The following is a 9,953-nucleotide window of genomic DNA, read 5'->3' on the forward strand; positions in this document are numbered from 1 at the left end:
TTGATTGGGAGAAGTTGCCACATCAACCTCCCTTGTTGGGGACCTTTGCACCACAGTCTTTTTCTCCCTCCTAGTCCTAACCCTTTTGGCTATGCTAGGGACAACTGAGGTCAACAGTTCATTATCAGAGAACTCTCCCAGATTCACTATGTCAGCTTTAGGGTTGTCACTGACATCTTGAGTGACACAGACCTTCTCACCTCTCACATTGTCTAAGGGTTTTTCAATCTTTGAACCCTCATGAGCATCAGGTTGCTCAGCATCGTCAGAAACATTCTTTCTTAAGACGACTGTGTTTTCTTGACATGCAACATTATCAGGTATGATAGTGTTCAAGGGAACGGAAACCCCAGGAACATTCTGATCACCAGATAGTATCTTAGTGACAATGGTTGCAATGGCATTATGCACATACCTCGAGCCTTCCCTGGTTGGTTCGTCAAGAGCGATTGTTGAGGAGAATCCGGAGACCGTTTCTTTCGGTCTTCTTGCATGAGAAGAAGTTGCAGTGTTAGCAGCAGAATCCTCCCGGTTAGGGTTGCAAGACTCAGTGCTGGGGGAATCGGACAGGGTCGTGTAGGAGGTTGAGTCGGATTGGTGCGACATGATGACTATCTCAGAGGAGAGTTGAACAGTTTCTCTGGAAGAAAGTTTGCAAGACTGAAAGTTGAAGCGATGGAATAGGAAACGCTTGTTGCACGAGCAATGTCTATTATTTGTTGACCATTCAGAGTGCACTAATAATTGTTTAATAAGTTGACTTACTAAACAGTACATAACTAACATCATTAGTTGCTATAATTTCTCAGAAGCACACATTCCCTCTTTGCCTCTAACTTTATCGCACTGAGTACCATCCAATGTCATGACATTCTGAGTGACATTGTACTCAGTCTGCATCTGGTTCATCCATACCAGTGGTGAACACCTGCTATCAGAAGCTAGGTACTCAGCTTCTGCAGTGGATAACGATACACACTTCTGTTTATCCCTTGCTACTGCACCATTTGTAAGATGTCTAATAGGTGACAATGACTCATAGCTTTCAATCAGCCATTTTCCACGGTCTGTTCTTTTATCCATAAGCAGATTTGGGATCCTCTAATTGCTTCCGTGGCTATGATCTTCTTCATTCCTTTTAAATGAAGTTGTCTGAGTCTTCCATGTCCCAGCTTTACTTCCTGCTCTCCCTTGGCTAAGGGGCACTTGGAGGAGTAGAGTGAGTCTTTCGATTCCCATAGATAACAGTTACCTTTGGATCTGGCTCCTCTCATCACTTCCTGATTGCAACCATTCAACACCACACATCCTCCCCTAGTGAATTGCACATTGAATCCTTGGTCACACAGCTGGCTTATGCTGATGAGATTAGCAGTTAGTCCTTTTACTAACAACACATTCCTCAGTTTTGGAGCTCCAGGACAATCCAGCTTACCAGCACCCTTGATTTCTCCTTTAGCTCCATCACCAAATGTCACATACCTGGTGGCATGGGGTTGTAGATCCACCAGTAAGTTGCTCATCCCAGTCATATGTCTTGAGCAGCCACTATCAAAGTACCAGTCTTGTCTGGTAGATGCCCTTGGAGATGTGTGAGCTAGTTTAGCAACACATTGTTGATTCTCAAGGGGAAGATTAAGCTTAGATGCCTGCTGCTTAGGTCTGACTTGAGGTGTCTGATTAGCAGCCCATTTTTGTTTCTTAATGGGGGAATTATGCTTAAATGCCTTCTGCTTAGGTCTGACTTGAGTAGTCTAGTTAGGATAACCATGCAGCCTGTAGCAAAAGGGTTTTATGTGACCAAATCTACCACAGTGGTGACATCTCCATCTCTGAAATTTCTTCTTCTGATGGTTACTCATCCTGGTTCCCTGATGTTGAGACATCGGTTGTGACTTCTGCTTGAGTTTCTGAACTTCATCCTTTGATCTTTTGAGTTCAGTTGAAGACTTCTTAGCAAAGCCTAAACCAGACATGGTTCCTGACTTCTGTCCCACCTTTAGAATCTCTTCCAAGGTGTCAGTTCCTTTATTCAACATTCTGATGGATTTAGTCATTTGTTCTAGCTTAGATGTCAGCAAAGATATCTCACCATTCAGACCATCTATGACTTTCAGCTGCTTCTGTTTCTCAGCTTCCAGCTCTTTGATGAGTTTCTTCTGCTTTTCTCCTTGGATACACACTTCTGCACTTTTAACACATAGTTCTTTATATGAAGCAGCAAGTTCATCCAAGGTAAGTTCATCTCCGCTTGAGTCATCATTTGAGGCACATACACTAGTTAGAGCAGTGACATGTTTAGCAGATTCTCCTTCAGATTCACTCTCAGAGTCTCCTTCTGACCAGGTGACAGATAGCTCTTTCTTTTGCATCTTGAGAAAGGTAGGGCATTCAGCTTTAATATGACCATAACCTTCACATCCATGGCACTGGATTCCCTTGCCTTGAGTAACCTTTTCTTCATATTTTGACTTTCTACTGATGTCATATGAAGAGTTCTTGACATTAGGTCTACCCTGTTGATCAACCTTCTTTATGAACTTGTTGAACTGTCTTCCAAGCATGGCTATGGCTTCTGAAATGCTTTCATTTCCTCCAATGTTTCCTTCTTCTGAATTCTCTTCAGTATTTGATACAAAAGCTATGCTTTTGTTCTTCTTTTCAGCATCCTCACAGAAGCCCATTTCAAAGGTTTGGAGAGAACCAATGAGCTCATCCACCTTCATATTGCAGATCTCCTGAGCCTCTTCTATAGCAGTGAACTTCATGGAAAATCTCTTAGGTAATGACCTGAGAATCTTTCTTACAAGTTTCTCTTCAGCCATTTTCTCGCCTAGGCCACCAGAGGTGTTGGTAATTTCAAGAATATTCATGTGAAATTCATGAATAGTCTCATCCTCTTTCATCCTCAGATTTTTAAACTTGGTGGTCAGCATCTGAAGTTTAGACATCTTCACTTTGGAGGTACCTTCATGAGTTATCTTGAGGGTATCCCACACTTCCTTGGCCAGCTCACAGTGGTGCACCAGTCTGAAGATGTTCTTGCTTATTCCATTGAATAATGCATTCAAGGCCTTAGAATTTCCAAGGGCTAATGCCTCTTGCTCCTTGTCCCACTCTTCTTCAGGAATTTACATACTGACTCCATCGTTACCTGTCTTTGTTGGATGTTCCCATCCTTTGTTGACAGCTCTCCAGACTTTGCTATCTAGAGACCTTAAGAAGGCTATCATACGAGGCTTCCAGTCATCATAGTTAGAACCATACAACATGGGTGGTCTATTTGAGTGTCCTACATCCTTGTCCATGGTACTAGAAAGTAACTTCCCTAGATCTCACCCATAAATTAACAGGCAGGGTGCCCGCTCTGATGCCAATTGAAATTCTAGTTAACAGACTTTCGATGTCACACGGGTTGTTATGACATCCAATTCTGCGCAGACAAGAATTATGCAGAACTTAAAAAGTAAGTGCAGTAAATAACACAAGGAATTGTTTACCCAGTTCGGTCCAACATGACCTACGTCTGGGGGCTACCAAGCCAGGGAGGAAATCCACTATTAGTAGTATTAATTCAGACCTTAAACCAACTGTTTAACCCTATCACTTAATACCGACCCAATGCAATTTCAATCTTACACTAAGATCAGAGTTCCTACTCACTCCCCCTCAATCACCTCAGTGATTACAACCTTTAATTAAGATTAAAGACAATTGTGAAGTCACACTTCAAACAACTCTTGATTGTGCTTAACAGCTTTAATCAAGATACACAGCACTCACGCTTAAAAGCTTAGAGTGACACAACACTTACAAATCAATGAACACCCTATACCAATGCAATCATCTCAGTGATAATAGCTTGGCTCACAAGATACACCTAATACAAGACACACAAAAATACAACAGTGAAGTATGATGGACACACAAAATCTTCACGCCTAAAATCCCCGAGTTCTGAATGAAGGATTGCCATCCTTTTATATTGCAGCACTTGGGCCTTGTACTTGTATTTCCTGAAATTAAGGTCAAGCGAGTTACCCTAAATTCCACATCTAGGTTACTAACAAATAGGCTATTTGTTAGGTTCATTAATTGTAGCTTAGTTGTTGGTTTCCTGGATTTTAGCTCAGCTGTTGAATTCCTGAAGAATAGCCTGAGAAAAATGCTGAAACAGAAAAACTAAACAACCTACAATTTAGCATATGTTGCCAGGAGTGAATGTCACAACATTTAGTTTGACATCCAAAGCATAGTGTAAGAACAAAAATTGTTCTACAACAGATTCCTTGATTTTGATGATAACAAAGGATGAAACCAAAAATGGCACCCTAACGAAAAGTTTCTAAGTGTGCAGGATTCTAAAGAAAGAAGGAAGAAATCTGATGATGTCATCAGATACAAAACAAGATCAGATACAAAATATCAAATGATCAGAAGCATCTGAAGTGGAAACAATGTCAAGAAGGTCTAACTCTGAGCAAAACATCAAAGTATCAGAAGCATCTGGACAAGTAGTAAGCTCTAGAAGTTTTGACTCTGAACAAAGGTTTATCTAACTTCAGAAGCTCTTAGGCACTATCTGAAGAATCCATCAGAACTCACAAGAGATTAAACATCAGAAGCAAGATTCCAAGATTCTCCAGATACACAAATACTCTGAGCATGGAATTGCTAATCATGAAAGAGTAACGTTTAAGTCAAGAAAAGATTTGCAAATGGATTTCCTAATTGAGAAAGAGACGTTAATCTTCAATCTCAATAAAGAAAATACTATTTGTGGTAAGTAGTCAATTCAAGAAGAAAAAGTCATCCTGCAGAAGCTATTTATGTGATGGCGTAACTTCATCTCAATATCCATCAGTTTCAACTACTACTTCATTGATCTATATAAAGGATTGCAAATCAACATTTCAAACACTACACATACAAGGAAAAATTATACTGAAACATCAACACAAGAAAACCTTCTTGCTCTCTAAATCTTCACGAAGCTTTTGCTTATAACGTGAATCACTTTGTTCATACTATTGTAATATTTGCTTTCTTAGAAGCACTCTAGATTACATAAATCTTTCTTCTATTGTTTGTTGATTTCCTCAAGTGACTCTGTGTAGTCTGTATACTTGAGAGGGCTAAGAGATTTTTATCTTAGACGTTGTTTGTAATCTTTCAAGATTAGTGGATTAAGTCCTTGTTGAAGGCGAAATCACCTTGGCCGGGTGGACTGGAGTAGCTTTGTGTTATAAGCGAACCAGTATAAAATCATTGTGTGGTTTTCATTTTGAAAAGCGCTTATTTTTCAAAACAATTCAAACCCCCCCTTTCTTGTTTTTCTCACCTTCACATAGACCATATGTTGAGTCTGTTATCTTTCTGAAAATAGACTGTACAAATTTGATGTACTGTACATGACCAATCTGTCCATACTTTAGTAACAGCATACATTAATACATGTCAAAACATCCAATTTGACATTTACACAATGAGCCTTACGTCAATTTTGTTATCCCCTTGACAAGCAGACTGAGATACATACTGAACTGTAGCAGACAACCAACCTGCCTATTATTCAGCATATGCTGTCAATGATGAATGTCATAACATCCAGTTTGACATTCAGACAGTAGGCCTTGTGCCAGGTCTGTTATCCCCTTGATAAACAGACTGGAAGTAAATACTGAGTTATTAAAGAACACCAGTTGTTCTAGTCCTCAGTATCTGCTGACAGGGATGAATGTCATAACATCTAGTTTGACATTCAGTAGATCCTGTATTAGTTAGACCTGCAGCATATACCTCAAGTATGTCATGACATCAGTCAAGACATCAGAGTACAGTTAGATATTCTAACATACAATGCAGTCAAACAATCATCTCCATAGCATGTCATGACATCAGTCAAGACATTAGAATCCAGCTATTGTTTTACCATACAATGCAGCCAATTAAACATCTACACATTCCCTTTGCAAAAATGGAGTCAAAGAGCAACTAGGCATCATGCCTTTAGAGTGCTATAAAAGTCCAAGAGCAACTAGGCCTCCTTCCTTTAGAATGCTTAATATTGAAGAGAAATTGAAAGGATCTATTCTCTAAACTCCCTCTTGTCCATTCTTTGTTTGCATTATAGAACCTTTTGATGTGTGTGTTCTTGTGCTAGGGATTCCAACTTGAGCCTAAGTGAAGAACCACCGTCATGTGCATCTAAAGTGAGAGATACAAGAGCCATTGGAAGATTCCTAAGAGCTTATTTGATTGATTGATTGCTTGGTTATTGGCTTATTTGCTTACTTATTCCAAAGGATGGGAGCTACTTGGATCATCAATATGATCTCAATAAGGGAAATCCATTTGTGGTCTTATCTCTTCTCCTTCATCTCTTGTATGTTTAGGACTTAGCCATTCTTCTTCTTCCCTCCACTCTAACCCAAGCCAAAACTTTTGTGCAAACATTAACATTTGGTTTTCAAACATTAGAAACCTAAGCATTATGCTTTTGATTTTCAAACTTTCTTTTCATAACACTTATTTTGAATTGAATCCTTAAGTCAACTTTGACCATATTTTGCAAATACTTTTCATTGGTAAATATAACTTATTCAAATGTTTTTGTGGTTTCAATGGCCACTTCTTATCAAAAAGTTTTCATAACCTTTAGCTATTAGGTTTGAGTTATCCTTGAGGTAGATATAATACTCACCTATATCCTTAGTGATGGACAATGAGTCTTCCATGCTTATTATAGGGTTAACCCCTCACTAGCATGTTGAAGCTATCCTCACATGGTGGATTTGTGGTTTTAGGTTGAGTTTTCTCCCTTGAATAACAAAAGACCTCAAGGCTTTTGGACCAATCAATTCACCAACTTTTGAGATTTTTACCCCGAACTACGAGGTTTTGATCCTAATCTTTTTTTAAGATGGTACATAGGCAGTGGAATTATCCATTCAAACACAAAATTGTAAATAATTTGTACATTCTTCTTTCATCTCCTCAATCATGTTTGCACAAATAATTTTCACAAATATCAACCTACCTTACAACAATTGTGAAAAGGGCTCTCTAGGAGTACCTAGGATGTTTTGGGTGCTTAAAACCTTCCCATTGCATAACCAACCCCCTTACCCAGATCTCTGACATTTTTATTAGTTTTTTATTCGATAAAACTTCTCGGTTTTTGTTCGCTTTCCAACCTTTCCTTTGGATAAATAGAAGTGTGGTGGCGACTCGACTTGTATGGTTTACTTTTGATTTAGTCAATAAATCTAAAGGTAACGAATACCCCGCTACACCTTGTTTTTGGTTTCATTCATCTATACTTGAGTCCATTGGTGCTAGCCTAAGTTCTTAGCCTCACAAACTTCATCCACTTTCATTCATTCATTTGATCATGGTCATTCTATCTTTTCTTGGTCCATGGTTTTGTTTATAACCTAGTGCATTGCATTCTATTGGTCTTGTTAAGTATTGTGTGACTTCCTTTCATGTGTCATTTGTGGGTCTTTAATAGGATTTTATTCAAGCCATTTAAAACATGTCTAAGCCCATTCATTAAGTCCATTTTATTACATGATCATTCAAATTCAAATAGCATGTTCATACATTAAACACAGTAATTTTTTATTCAAAAAGCCAATTTTATTCATTATCATACATAAATGTTCATTACATACCAAATAAATCCAAAATAAATTACATGTTGACCAATTGTTGACTTTGGTCAACATTTGACTTTTTGGTCAACTTTGACCAAAGTCAACATAAGTCCTTGTTCATCCAAAATCACTAAATGACTAGTCTTAACTCTAATTTCATCCTCCATTTCCATTTTACCTTGATTTGGCTATGTAGGCTTGATTTCCCACTTTGATTATCAATATGGCTTCATGCCTTGCCATGCCTTAAGTTTTGCCTTGCAACATTGCCACAAGTAAGCCTTGCACCAAAATACAATCTTGCATTCATAACAATGACTAAAAGCATGAAATGACTTGACCTCAAAATTAACACATACCCATAAAGCCAACCAAGCAATGCATATTCATGGCAAGCACATAGCCATACATGAACATATTTCATATTTCAACATGACATTTAAGACCAAGAAGAAACCTATTAACCTTGCCACATTCCATAGCAGACCAAGAATCAACACAGATTATGCACCATGTAGAACATTCACCATATGACTCCCTCATGTTGCAGCCTACATACACGACCCTGCCTGCATCAATTGAACACACACCAAGTGAGGACCTTAAGCCACAAACTTACATTGCAGAACCTAAGCCAATAGCATCCTGCATCACCAATCCAACATCAATGATCAAGCTAAGCAAGCCAGTCCTGCAACAGATTATTCATTGCATCCAGACATCAAGTTCAGTTAGCAGGATTTCTATCACTGCATAGAAAACAAAGCATAATCATCATATCAGCCATTGTACCCATTCAGCAGACCATGACAGAAGCTTAACATTTTATTCAACTGCACCAACAAGAAAATGATTGCATCAATACATTTCAGTGAAAACTACCAGTAGGCCACATTTTTCTAAACACCCCATCAACTAACTGCTGAATCAATGGATTTTCACAGCTCATTCAATGCCACTATCCAGATATCAAAAAATTCAAAGTTAACAACTAATAGTTTATGATAGGTCATGAATAATTTTAAATCTAACTAACTTTCAATTCTTATAGCTAATTCCTATAACTAACTTCTAATAGATGGAATTAACGGAACTTGATCTCTAACCATTTTGAACTTTCACGATTTAATAGAGTTTAATCTCTATTATATCCGACGAGCTATATAAATCATCATTCACCATTCAGAAGGAGTTTTTTCATAACATTCTTCACTCATCACACTTTGCTCTCCAATCTCAATCATTCTCAGATTATCCCTTTCTTCTCTCTCACTTCTCTCTCTCAATCCCTCACCCAGAGCTCTTTCTCCATAGCCATTGAAGCTTTATATTGAAGCTTTAATTTTCTTGAGCTAAACCATCAGAATATCACTTCTCTCTCACGCAGTCCATCTCTCAGAATTAGTAAGAAAAAGAAGACGTGCAAGAGGAGTAGAGGGGAAGGAATTGAAATAGAAGAAAGAAAGAGAGTTTGGAGTAAAAATCACCTGAGGAGCTTGGAGATATCTGGTTCGTGTATTATCTTCGTCATTGAAGAGTCACCGGAACTACTCCGACAAGTAGGCCATCGCGTCTTCACCTTTTTTCATCTTTTTTCTCCATTCTTGATACCATGCGAAGGCTTGAGATGCGTCGAGTAGAAGCCCTAAGGTCTCGTCAGTTAATCGTTCACCGTAAAAATTTAGTTTATGATTCTTTAGGTTAGGGTTCAAACATATTTTGGTTCGGTTAGGACATTAGAGGCTGGAGTAGGTTAAAATGATGTTGGACTAAGATTGAGGACATGAAGAGGGAGAGTTTAGTGGTCAATTTTTTGAATTCTACAAAATCTCTGTAGCCGAGGGAACCTCCGGCACGACGGAGACAACAACGAAAATAGAAGTGTAAGCTTTGAGAGTGTGGTGTTCTAAGCCTCTCATTTTATTTCCCCATGTGCATTAGCCTTGCTGAATCATCACCACACATGTTATATTCCATTGCTTTGTTGCTTCTGATGGGTTTAGCATGAATGGGCCCAAGCTTTGTTCTCACCATCACCCTGAATAGCCTTATGCACCCCCTGGCCAAGACTAGTTCAATGGGCCTTTCAGCCATGGGCCCATACGCCTGAGTTTGTGTTCTTCACCTTTTCAAGGATTCATACCCCCCAACCCATTGCAGAATAATGGGTTTTCCATTGGGTAGGCCTCTGCACCCATTGTTCTTGGCGCCCTGGTTTCAGGGCCTGCACCCTTGTTGAGCCCATTTCATTTTTGTTTTAATCATGTGTTTGTTAATTGTTTTTTCAGCCTTGTT

At 38.8% G+C, this 9,953-nt stretch overlaps 1 long non-coding RNA gene across 1 annotated transcript; it reads right to left on the bottom strand.

The window, feature by feature from the left end:
* Positions 1 to 7,602: 7,602 nt before the first annotated feature.
* LOC127102940 (uncharacterized) lies at positions 7,603 to 9,681 on the bottom strand. Its single transcript, XR_007794730.1, has 2 exons — positions 9,146 to 9,681; positions 7,603 to 8,407 (listed from the first exon to the last, which is right to left on the bottom strand). It is a non-coding gene; the product is annotated as an uncharacterized LOC127102940 (long non-coding RNA).
* Between the last annotated feature and the right edge of the window lie 272 nt (positions 9,682 to 9,953).

The sequence above is a fragment of the Lathyrus oleraceus genome, chromosome 7 (assembly GCF_024323335.1).
Source record: "Lathyrus oleraceus cultivar Zhongwan6 chromosome 7, CAAS_Psat_ZW6_1.0, whole genome shotgun sequence".
NCBI classification, from domain to species: Eukaryota; Viridiplantae; Streptophyta; class Magnoliopsida; order Fabales; family Fabaceae; genus Lathyrus; species Lathyrus oleraceus.